General features: G+C 43.5%; 1 pseudogene; it reads left to right on the top strand.

Moving 5' to 3' along the window:
- Positions 1-5,673: 5,673 nt before the first annotated feature.
- LOC115462075 overlaps positions 5,674-11,655 on the top strand; it is a 39,881-nt pseudogene continuing 33,899 nt past the window's right edge.

The raw sequence follows: 11,655 nt of genomic DNA, 5'->3' as shown, positions 1-11,655 counted from the left end.
ATTATAAACTGCTGACGCCACAGCTGTGCGGAGCCTTGGTGGATTATTTAGACGCAGAAGTGGCTAGGGGATTTTTTTCACCCAGAGAGAATGAGGTGTTGATTACATTAATTCCCAAGCCGGGTAAACCCAAAGACCAAGTAGAATCTTACAGACCTATCTCCCTAATTAATGTCGACGTTAAGATCCTGTCTTGAGTACTGGTAAATAGATTGATGCCCTATATACCAGAGTTGATCGGAGAACACCAGGTAGGATTTGTTAAGGGTCGACAGGCGGTTAAGCAGGTACGGAAAGCCCTCTTGGCAGTGGCGTATGGGCAAGCTACGGGAGAACCCCTCCTATTAGTCAGCTTAGACGCAGCCAAGGCTTTTGATAAAGTTAATTGGGACTATCTGTTTCAGGTGCTTGAATACACTGGATTGGGCGGATGGTTTTTAGAGGCTACACGGGCACTATACAAGAATACCACAGCACAAATACTGATAAACGGCGGCAGATCTATGCCATTTCGAGTAGAGCGCGGCACTAGGCAGGGTTGCCCATTGTCCCCCCTGCTGTTCCTCCTATATTTAGAACCGCTTTTGCGCACAATGATGCTGGACCCAGATATACAGGGAGTCATACTACAGGGGAATTTAATAAAAACGCTGGCCTTTGCTGACGATATGTTTCTCACCCTTACCCAACCGAAGACTTCAGTCCAACGCTTACTAGAAATCATAGACGAATTCGGATTTTATTCGGGCTTGCAATTAAACTTACAGAAGTCACTGGCCCTCCCGATACAAGAAGCGGTGCAGAGGGAGTGGGAAGGCCCGTTCCCCTTTCAATGGGCTGTGGGGACACTTAAATATTTAGGGGTCTAACAAATTTGTACAAAGAAAATATGGACCCCTTGAAGAAACACACAAAGGAGGCTTTGCAGGGATGGCAGGGTTTACCCCTGTCTCTGAGGGGAAGAATCGCTATGTATAACATGTTCATCTTCCCCAGAAGGACATATGTTGTCCAGATGATCCCTGCTATACTGGGATATAAAGAGGAGAAGTGGCTATACAAATCCTTTACAGTGTTTTTGTGGCAGGGAAAGCGAGCACATGTTGGATTAAATAAACTCATGAGACCCTGTCAAAAAGGGGGACTGGGGCTGCTTGACTTAAAACTTATAACAACGGCATGCAGCTTGCGGCACCTATCAGATTGGTTTCGCTCAAGGGAGTTTTTCTCCTGTACTAGAGTGGAAACCTCACTGATGGCCCCAATGGGATTCACTTACTGGCTCCATGCCCCATCTGAAGAACTACCAACACTGGGGCCATATGGGTTTCTCCTGAAACCTTTACGTAAAGCATGGAAATGGTTAAACAGGAAATATAACTGGAACAGTGCAGTGTCCCCACTATTACCCATTAAAGGTAATCTAGCATTCCCGGAGGGGGGAAAATCCGCTTTGTTTAAGAAATGGGAAATTTGTGGTATTAAATATTTATTTCAGGTAGTATCTGAGACAGGGACCATCAAAACATTCCAGGCCCTGTGTGCAGAATTTGGGCTAGGACAGAAAGACTATTTCCAATACATGCAACTTAAGCATTATATACGAACATTGCCCACATCAGATCTCACTCAACAAGTATGGGAATCCATGAGCGATATGCTGGGTCTGGAAGCGCAATTAAAAGTACCACTTAAGTACTTCCATCACCACCTCAGTGACTTACAGGGGACCCTGGACTTTACACAAGTATCACAACAATGGCATCAAGAGTTGAGGTGGAAACCGGACCCAGAACAAATCAAACTGTGCCTGATGAGTGTGTATCAGGTGACAGAAAACGTGACATGGCAGGAAATGCACTACAAATTTATTATGAGGCTTTATATATCGCCACACAGGGCTTATAAAGCGACCCTGAGGACAACAGATGACTGTCCAAAATGTGGAATTGTTGGAGCATCTCTAGGACACATATTCTGGTACTGTACAAAGGTGACCCCTTTTTGGATAAAGGTGGGACAACAAATCTCACAAATGTGGAAAGTGCATTGGCAACCAGCGCCGGGACAACTTTTTGACGTCTATAATGTACGTGGCAAGTCATCGGAGGGATTCAAAGCGTTTTTGAAAAGAGTAGTCTTGATGGGCAAACGTACTATATTACAACTGTGGCTACAATCAGAACCACCTGGAGTACCACAATGGCGAGGAGCCATGATGCAATGTTGCATGTTGGAAAAGAAAAAAGTGGGAGACTTGGCCTCGAAAAGAGGAGACCAGTTTTGTAAAGTCTGGCTACCATTATGGGGCACTCTGACACCTGTTGCGAGAAGCAGGATATTGAACTGTTAACAGAACCAGTAGAGGGGGTAGAGTTGAGGGAGGGATAGAGAGGGGGGGAGTTTAGGGGAAGAGGGGAGAAAAGTTATAAACCTGATGACATTTCTTGTGTGATGTTTGCTTTATGGTTTACCAAATGAGAATGACATATTATCTGCTGTACCGTGTTTAGGTGTCATCAATAAAAATTGTTAAAAAAAAAAAAAGGTGAAAAAAAAAGAGAAAAACGTCCAAAAAGTGGCATAAATCTACATTTGGACATTTTTCTCACAAAAACATCCAAATTGGTATTTTCAAAACCAATTGTTAGATGTTTTTCTGTGAAGTCTGTCAGAAGTGTGTTCAAATCTCAAGGGGGTGTGTCAGGGGCATGTTAAAGGCGGGATCTGGGTATTCCTAACACTTGGACTTTTTCAGCCATAATGGAATAAAACAAAACCGTCCAGGACTAAAACTAAGATGTTTTGAGCTAGACCTGTTTAACTGAAAACAATTTTTATTGAACAAATTAATAAAGATACACTAATTCAAACAGAAACGTGTGTTGTTCAATATTTTACAAGATTCATTCCCAACCCAAATTTCCCACCTCCCACCCAGCCTGTCATATCCATCTTATTCCAAGATTTTTATAATGAATTTAGACAGGATCAAATTGGCAAGCTAATAAACAACTAGTTTAGGCAAAGATGGCAAACTAATATAGAGTAAAGAACATTAAAAAAAATCCTTTGTAATCCTGACTTACTAAGTCACACCCCATTCCAACCTTACTGTTACCATTACCTATGGACTTCAACTAAGGTGACCCATTGTCTGGACTCTTATGACCCTAGGTCGCCATGGAATAATAACGTCTATTTTCTAAGTCCCCACCCTGGCAGAGAATCCTATAGTTACCCTTACTAAACTTGTGGAATTAGGAAACACTCAGGAACCTATTTAATACAGCACGTCTTGCTTTATGGGAAATAGTTTGCAGGTAACAATTCCAGATAGATATGAAGGTTCTTCTTCTCCTTAGGGAAGTCTGAGCAGCCCGTGCTTCCCAAAGCATTAATTCATGCAATCTGTTTCTCCAATACCAGAAGCAGGGAGGTGCCTCTTGCATCCAATACCTAAGTATAAATTTCTTCCCCATTGTGTAAGCTTTGCTAAGTAAAAAACATGACTTCTTGTCAGAGATCCCATAAGCCTCCCATTTATTCAACAAGACTCCTTTCCAAGAAAAAATTACATGTCCAAAAAGAGTCCCTAAATATCTGTGAATGGATCTCCAAAAGCTTGAGCACCTCCACATCGCCAAAAGGCATGAAAAAAAAGATATTATCCCCCCACTGACATTTGGAACATTGAGCAACTGCCACCCATCCTGCTTTAGCAGTCTGAGATTGTGAAATATATGCCCTGTAGAGTATTCGATATTGACACTCCTGAAGGTAAGCACTGCTAACCTGCTTCGTGATAGCCTTTATCAATTTTAAGAAATCCACCCCCCTCAGTTTATACCCAAAGTCTTTACGTAAAGCCTCCTTAAGAGGGCCATACTCCTGGGGGGGGGGGGGGGGGGGGGAGAAGAGAAACCAATGCTCTGTGTTGACCACAAACTGAAACCTAACCAAAAACATCCCCTTGCAAAAAGTCATGAAGCTACAAAGGATGCTTGTAAACATGGAAGGTGCACCGGTCCCAAGCCTACGTAATCCCCAGAAATCTGTAGATTTGCAGAAGTCAGTATGAGATCAGTACATTGTCGTAGTGAGAGAGATAGGAAGGGACAGGGCCAAAGGAGTTATTCCCCTGTGGAGACAGAGGCAACCTGTGAATGGTAGTCTGCACCTCAAAGATCTGCACTGAAGGCATCTGACAGTCCAGAAAGGGTACAGGATATCTACCATGTAACAAATGTTCTAGATATGTATGATAACATAGCATCACCTCTGACAGGAAAGTGATGAAGCAGATAGAAATGACTAGAACAGCAAACAAGTGTGGAGAAAGGCAAACAATTCACCACAAGGCAACCGATACTGCAGTTAGTTGCACACATCTAAAGACTCGGTGCCCTTACCCCCAGATCAGTGGAGGGAAAAGGATGCATGGAAAGTCTTGTAGTCTATAAAATAATGAGTGAAGTAGAAAGGGTAGACACGAAGCATCTGTTCACTCTTTCCAAAAATACTAGGACTAGGGGGCATTCGATGAAGCTACAAAGTAGCAAATTTAAAATGAATTGGAGAAAAACTTTCTTCACTCAACGTGTAATTAAATTCTGGAATTCGTTGCCAGAAAATGTGGTAAAGGTGGTTAGCTTAGCGGGGTTTAAAAAAGGTTTGGCCGGTTTCCTAAAGGAAAAGTCCATAGACCGTTATTAAAATGGACTTGGGGAAACTCCACTGCTTATTTCTGGGATAAGCAGCATAAAATGTTTTGTACTTTTGGGGATCTTGCCAGGTACTTGTGACCTGGATTGGCCACCGTTGGAAACAGGATGCTGGGCTTGATGGACCTTTGGTCTGTCCCAGTATGGCAATACTTGTGTACTTGTGCTCTACCACTCACTCAATGTCAATATGTTGTTCTCTCCTATGCCAAGAAAAGAGGTGTATATATAAATAGAGAAGCCACATATGTCAGAGGTGATCTTCCAACAGTCACCTATACTCTGCATGCCTCCAACGTGAAACCCAGACGTGGGATGACATCACCATATGATCAGACATGCCTGAAGGGCACCCTGAGCTGAGCCTGCCATAGCACATCTCATCATTGCATATGGTGCAACCTCCTACATTCCCTGAACTTCAGTGTTTGCCACAGATTGGTCATGTATCTAATCAAAGGAACCCTTCCTTGCTTTGACCTACCTATACTGACCAATTACACACTCATGCGCTACGCAACTGTGAGTTTTATGTTGAAACATACATGTAGCATTATGCTTAGCTAATAGGACATTGCTATTTTGAGCACAACCTAGGCACAGCAGATTTCCTGATGGGCCGGTAGCATTAGATTCTCTCCCCCGATATTGCATTGTTGAGCAACCGAACAGCATTCTGAGACAGCCATACCACAGAGATTACAGCGGGCATTGAATGCTCTGTCAGAGTTTGTCTCTCAAAATGTGATACATGTACATCAGAACGTGTCCCTACTCACTGTGAGGTGCATCTCTCAGTGGGGTAGACCTTGCCATCACCAGTACTTCCATGCTGTGTACTTGACATTGATGCTGTGAGGCCTAATCAGAAATCCATCCATCGTGGCACACATCATTTTAGGCAGGCCAAACCGGACCAATTGGGTACAGCAGATGACTGAGGTGGGAAATGTCTACCCTGTTGACTGATCAAGACGAGACCCAGACCTACACACTGGTGAGCACACTGTAAAACAGTAATATGAATTCATAAAATGTAATGCTCAACTTACAGGAGACAGTTTCATGACTGGCACAAGACTCAAAATGGTAGGTGATCAGCAGGAACCTCGCCATCTGCCAAAAGACACATCTCTGTCAATGACGTGGCTAATTGATTAGGCCCCACATGTCTAGGTGAAATCATGCACAAACGTACGAGCATAATACTTCTCGGTGACCTGGTGCTGCAACTGATTCACGGCTCGTGTGTTCTCCCAGGCACCTACAGGGGGACAGGGTGGATCTGCTGATAGATCCAGATTAATGCCCACTGGGACACCATGCCTGAGAGCAATATTGTGAAGCATGCAACGGGCTAGCACTATCTCAGCAACTGCACTTAAAGCAACTTTTTAAAACGTCAAAGGTGAGCTCGATGACTGAGCGAGTGGCTCTATGTGCCTTATTATACCGCTGTTCTGCAGGTGTAGTTGGCTCACACACTAGATTGAGAAGTTAGGCACAACAGCCATATCTAGCATCACCTGGAACAGGAGCAGTACATATTGTTACCATCAGGTGACAGGTATGGTGCTCAGCATCACATCAGTTGTAACTGGGGACTTTCACAGAGATCTGCAGGCACTATCCATAATATCGTCCAAGTTTAGAGTGGCCTTAGGCCTGGGACCCAGACTAATTATCTGAGGAACCAATCATATTTGCCTAGGCAAGTTGGAAGCAGTACACACTGCCCAGATTCAACCTGATTGCTCATTTGGTGACTCATTTATGATCGTACTAGTAAAAAAGGCCCGTTTCTGACAGTATTATGTCCAGCACAAGCATAATGCTTGTTCAAAATTTCAAGTCCGTATCTTTGTTTGCATGGAAGTTGTTGCGGTCTGAATATTGGTCCAAATATGTTCTGATGAGTCGCAACCAATTTTGATGCACACTTTGAGTCAACTTGTTTGACTGGATTTTGCATCCATAATGTTAAAATGTATTTCATCAGAATTAGCATCAAAAACTGTACAGGATTTTAATTTTGTAGCCATTCTTATAGATGTGTTTGGATTTTATTAGACCCCAAATATGGCATTTTGGTAAATGTCGCACGCTCATGGACTGACAACCTTTCAGAAAAGGGGGTCTAGATCTGCAACTATTGCAGTTAGAGACCTCAAATTTTGGGAAACTTCGTTTAACACCTGACTCAAGCAACAGATAAAATTTGAACAAAATTGGAGACATGATGGTGGGAAGGTTTAGACCACTTGGCACGGAATGACCCTATTGCTTATTAAACTCGGAGACAAAACCAAAGTGTGGTTAAACAATTTAGTATAAACTGTGTTGTTTATGACTTTACTTGTTATGAAATGCTTCGAGTCCTACTGATCTGTACATCTGTTGTGTTATTTTGGCAGGTGGAAACAGGTGGGCTTATAGGGAGGGAGGGGAGTATGGGAGGGGAAGGGTTCTTGGGGTAAAAGTACAAGTTTTTATTGTGCCATTTTGGATGGTTTACTGTTTTTTTCTTGATCTGTATGAAGCTTATCAACCAACATGTTTTGCAGGGCCGTGCCGACACGGTAAGCGAGGTAAGCACGGCAGGGGGGCGCCGCCGCACCGTGCTTACCTCGCCCTCACGCTCCCATATCCCAACTGCCCGCCCTCTTCTCCCCCCCCCCCAAGATCCCTTTCCTTTTTTTTTTCTTTTAAATGTACCTCCGTCCGGCAGCGCAGCGTCAGTGAAGGAAGCGGCGCTCCCGACGTCTCTAGCCAGCCTTCCCTTTGCTCAGTGTCCCGCCTTCTTCTGACGTCATTTCCTGACGTTCATTTTTGAACACCTTCCCCACTGAGGTAAAAACAAAAGGCTTAAGTGGACTGGCGGACACCGCCCGCCCGCTCTCCCTCTGTACTACTAGCGCCGGTTTCACGATCACATCACTGATGGAAGGGGGATCATCAGCTGACAGCCGCATAATGCCTTAAAAGGTGGAAGAGCCCTCGCCGCAATGCCACACCCCCCCAGGTCACCGCCCCCAGCCATGCAAGCAGACGTTTAATAGACAGGAGTGGAAGTAAACCAATCAAGTCCACTGTAAGCAAGGAAGCACGTTGGTTAATCTCTGTTTCCACTCCCCCACGCAGCCATCATTGCCATAAAAACAAAGCAAGCAAACCTAGGAGCTGCTGCAAAAGCTGTTTTAACTAGATAGACAGTACCAAAAAAGGGGGGGGCGTAGAGAGAGGGGAATCGCTCAGTCCCTGGAGGGGGGCCAGGGAGCGAGGGGAATCGTTGGGTGGCTGGAGGGGAAGCAGGGGACAGAGGAGACTCGCTGGGTGGCGGGAGGGGGGCAGGGGAGAGAAGAGCATTGATGGGTGGATACAGGAAGGGGGGACCCTGCCAACACTCTCATTCTCACACACACACTCCCACCCCCTCTCACTCTCTCTCTGTCACACACACACTCGCACATTCACTCTCTCTCACACACACTCTCTCAAACATACACACTCCGAGGAAAACCTTGCTAGCGCCCGTTTCCTTTAAAACAGAAACGGGCCTTTTTGACTAGTTTAGTTATGTTTCAACAAATCAAAGATCTGTTTGACAGAAATATTATTTTGACTTATAAACCACTTGTCCCTGAAACATGCTCAAACAACAGAATGATCCATTTGTGTATCTAAAAGGTAAAGTTCTACAAAACAGATGAAGTTGTGATTACATGTACCCCAATGAAAGGAGCGTTTAATTAAATTTCCATTTAATTTCAATATATTCCATCATCATCTTTATATAACACCAGGCTTCCCAAGGCAGATTACAACATTTAAGATGAACCCATCAGGAAACAGGATATCTTCACTGAAATTTGGCCATCTGTATTGTATACAGTTATTTATTTAGTTTTTAGTGTAGAAAAATGAGCACAAAATACAGAGTTTAAAATTCCTGTTTCTAGCAGCTATAATCATTTTTAAAGCTGTTTTAGTGATATTTCAGTTGTTATTTCATGACATATGGGAAGCTTTCAAATAAATTAAAAAGCTGTCCAATGAGTTAAAAAAACAACAACTTGTGTCCTCCACCTTTTAAGGCACTGCCTATCCAACTGAAACAGCTTTAGACTTGTTACAGATGAACCAACAATAAAAAAAAGACAATGTGGATGCAGCAGCTCATAGGTTTGCTTGCTTTGTTTTGAGTGAACATGGATGACGGCTGCTGCGCTGGAAGGTAAAGTTTAGACTACCCTATTTGGCTTCCTTGCTTACAATGGACAAGATAGGCTCACTTCCACTCCTGTTTATTAAACCTCCTTGCAAGGAACCTTGCTTCTACTTCCAAACCGTTCAGTCCTTGCAAAGCAAGAGCTTTAATTGAGGGAAGCGGCAGGACTAGTCGGAGTCTATCTTGCCCATTATATAGGCTGAAGCCAGTGGGTGGAGCTTTCCGCCATCTTTGTTTGTCCAAAACAATAGCAAACTATTTTGCATTCTCTCTGACAGGTGGGGATTGGGAGACAGGAATTTGAGGGGTTCGGGGGTCTTCGAGGAGTCTGTGAAGGGGGGGGGAAGAAACGAGCTGCTGCCCACGCCGCCGCACAAACCCCTCGAAAACTCCCCAACCCAACTCCGCTTACATCCCTCTACCGCCTACAGAGAATACAGTCTTTTGCTTATTGTTTTGGACAAACTAAGATGGCGGCTGCTGGCTGCTGGGGGACTCAGCTTCAGCTGTTTGACGTCACAGCGCCTCCTGTCATTAAGCGGCAAGGAGGTTTATCAGGAAATCCTCTGTTCGCTTAAGTTTACGAATCTGATTGGTATATAGTTTGGTTCTTCAGAGTGACGTCAAAGAACCGCGCACGCGGTTTGGAGGTGGCCAGGTTAGTGGCTGGCGGAATTTGTTTGGTGTTGTTGTTGGAGGTGAAACCGGAAGTGAGGAATTGAACGGTCGCCGAAGCGCCAATTTAACTTTCGCCGAGCGGGATGGGGGATGAAAAGGAAAATAGGAACCACACGAAGGAACGAGATTTACGAGAACTTCTGTTGGTAGTGACAGAGGACGCGGTAGATCCTTCCACGCGACACAGAGTGGGTGATAGGGGTGCCTGTCGCGCTTGCTCGTGTCCTTTGCGTGCCGTTGCTCTGCTAAGGTCCCGAGACGAGTTTTTCCTGCATTGTGTGCTTTTGCATACATTTTATTTTCCTGGTTTTTGTCATGCCATTCTCTTCTGTTGAAAATGTGCTTTCTTCTATTCTTGCCCATTGGTGTCGTGTGGTGTTTCGTTTAGCGATGCGATTATGAAGGTTGCTTGTGTTTTTTTGTTCGCATCTTAACTGTTCTTTTGTTTAGGGTGGGCAGCGATGTAGACTCGATGGTGAAGAAAAGGGAACTAATTCCGTTACCGGCGGCGATTACAGCGACCCTGTGTACAAAGAGCTGGCAGCTACCAACGGCCGCGTCAACAGAATGAGCCGAGAAGAACTGAGGCGCAAATTGGCAGAATTAAAACTCGATACTAGGTGGGATAGTTAACTTATGTATGCATCGGTTAATATTACGTTTCTGAATAATCGTTTTCCCGATAAATGAAATGGATGAAGGTAAGAACATGCTTTATCTATTGCAGGCACCAAATGGGGAGAACAGGTTAGTACATTGGACCTTTAAGCAGCTGTAGGTGACAAAAGGCTTGACCTGGAATAATCACTAGTTTTCTGTTCTCGAGCTTTGATGTATTGGTTAAGTGTACTTTCACAGCACAACAGCAAAGCCTAGCACTAATTATTTGGATGCTCTCATTTTCAAAGCCCATGGACATTAAATTAAATAGATTACTATGTGCTTTGAAAATGAGCAAAATAAAATCATGCAAAAGTATGGGTAGACCAAAATAACCTCTTGCAGCCGAATGAGTGGAACACAAATCTTTATTGAAAAAGCACCATGTACACAGGACTATGTTTTGGCAGAAAGAACCACCTGTCTCAGGGGTCACATGCATTGTCCCATGTCTGACCGTTATACATGGTGCTTTTTCAGTAAAGATTTGCATTCCACTCATTCAGGTTGTAAGAGGTTATTTGGTCTACCCCAACTCTTGCTTGGTTTTCAATTGGAATATAGGTAGGGAATTTTCCTGACCTTTTTGGTTGTGCACCTTTGAAAATGAGCTCCATAATGTTGTAACCTGGTTAGATAGACTGCTAAGCTGTGAACCTCCAGACCAAGTCAATTTCTCTCTGTCTTAAGCTATGAGTATTGTCTAGCACAATTCAGATGTACATTAAAAAACTTAGCATAAGTCATGGAACAAATAAGTATTTCTTGTGCAAGTCTGATTATCTTTTAAAGCAAAAACAAATGGGCTTAACATTATGTACATAGGAATCTATCAAATCTCCCAGTTTTCTAAGTATATTTTTTATAGCCATTTATATTGTTTATATTTCAACATTTTTATTGAAAACAGTACAGAAGAATAAAATACTTCAATACAATTTGTCGCAGTATACTGAAAGTAAATAAAACATCTTTGCTATGAGACAAACCTTTTTTTCTATCTTCAAGCTATTCCATTTTCCAAGCCTCCTACCCCACCTTACACAAAACAACTTGACTCCTAAAACTTTTGACTTCCATTTCTTATTCTTCGTTGTCTCCGATGGAGTAACATTGTTTAGGGATCAGGTTTTTAATATTTCATGCACTTCTTCCCAGCCTCATAACCCTTACGCCCCTCCCCCCCCATTCAAATCTGACAGATGTCTTCTATTCTAATGACGCCTCTTTACTCCAATACATTAAGTACCATACTCTTCCCTCTAGAGGACAAGGTAGCTATATATGCTCTCCAAACTTTTAGAAATGAATGTTTTCGCTTAGCTGAACCTTTAGCTTCTTTCACCTCCCACATCGTCGGTTGAT

This window comes from Microcaecilia unicolor, chromosome 2 (genome assembly GCF_901765095.1).
Source record: "Microcaecilia unicolor chromosome 2, aMicUni1.1, whole genome shotgun sequence".
NCBI lineage: Eukaryota > Metazoa > Chordata > Amphibia > Gymnophiona > Siphonopidae > Microcaecilia > Microcaecilia unicolor.
The sequence above is the reverse complement of the archived record's forward strand: the minus strand, read 5'-3'. Positions and strand labels throughout refer to the sequence as shown.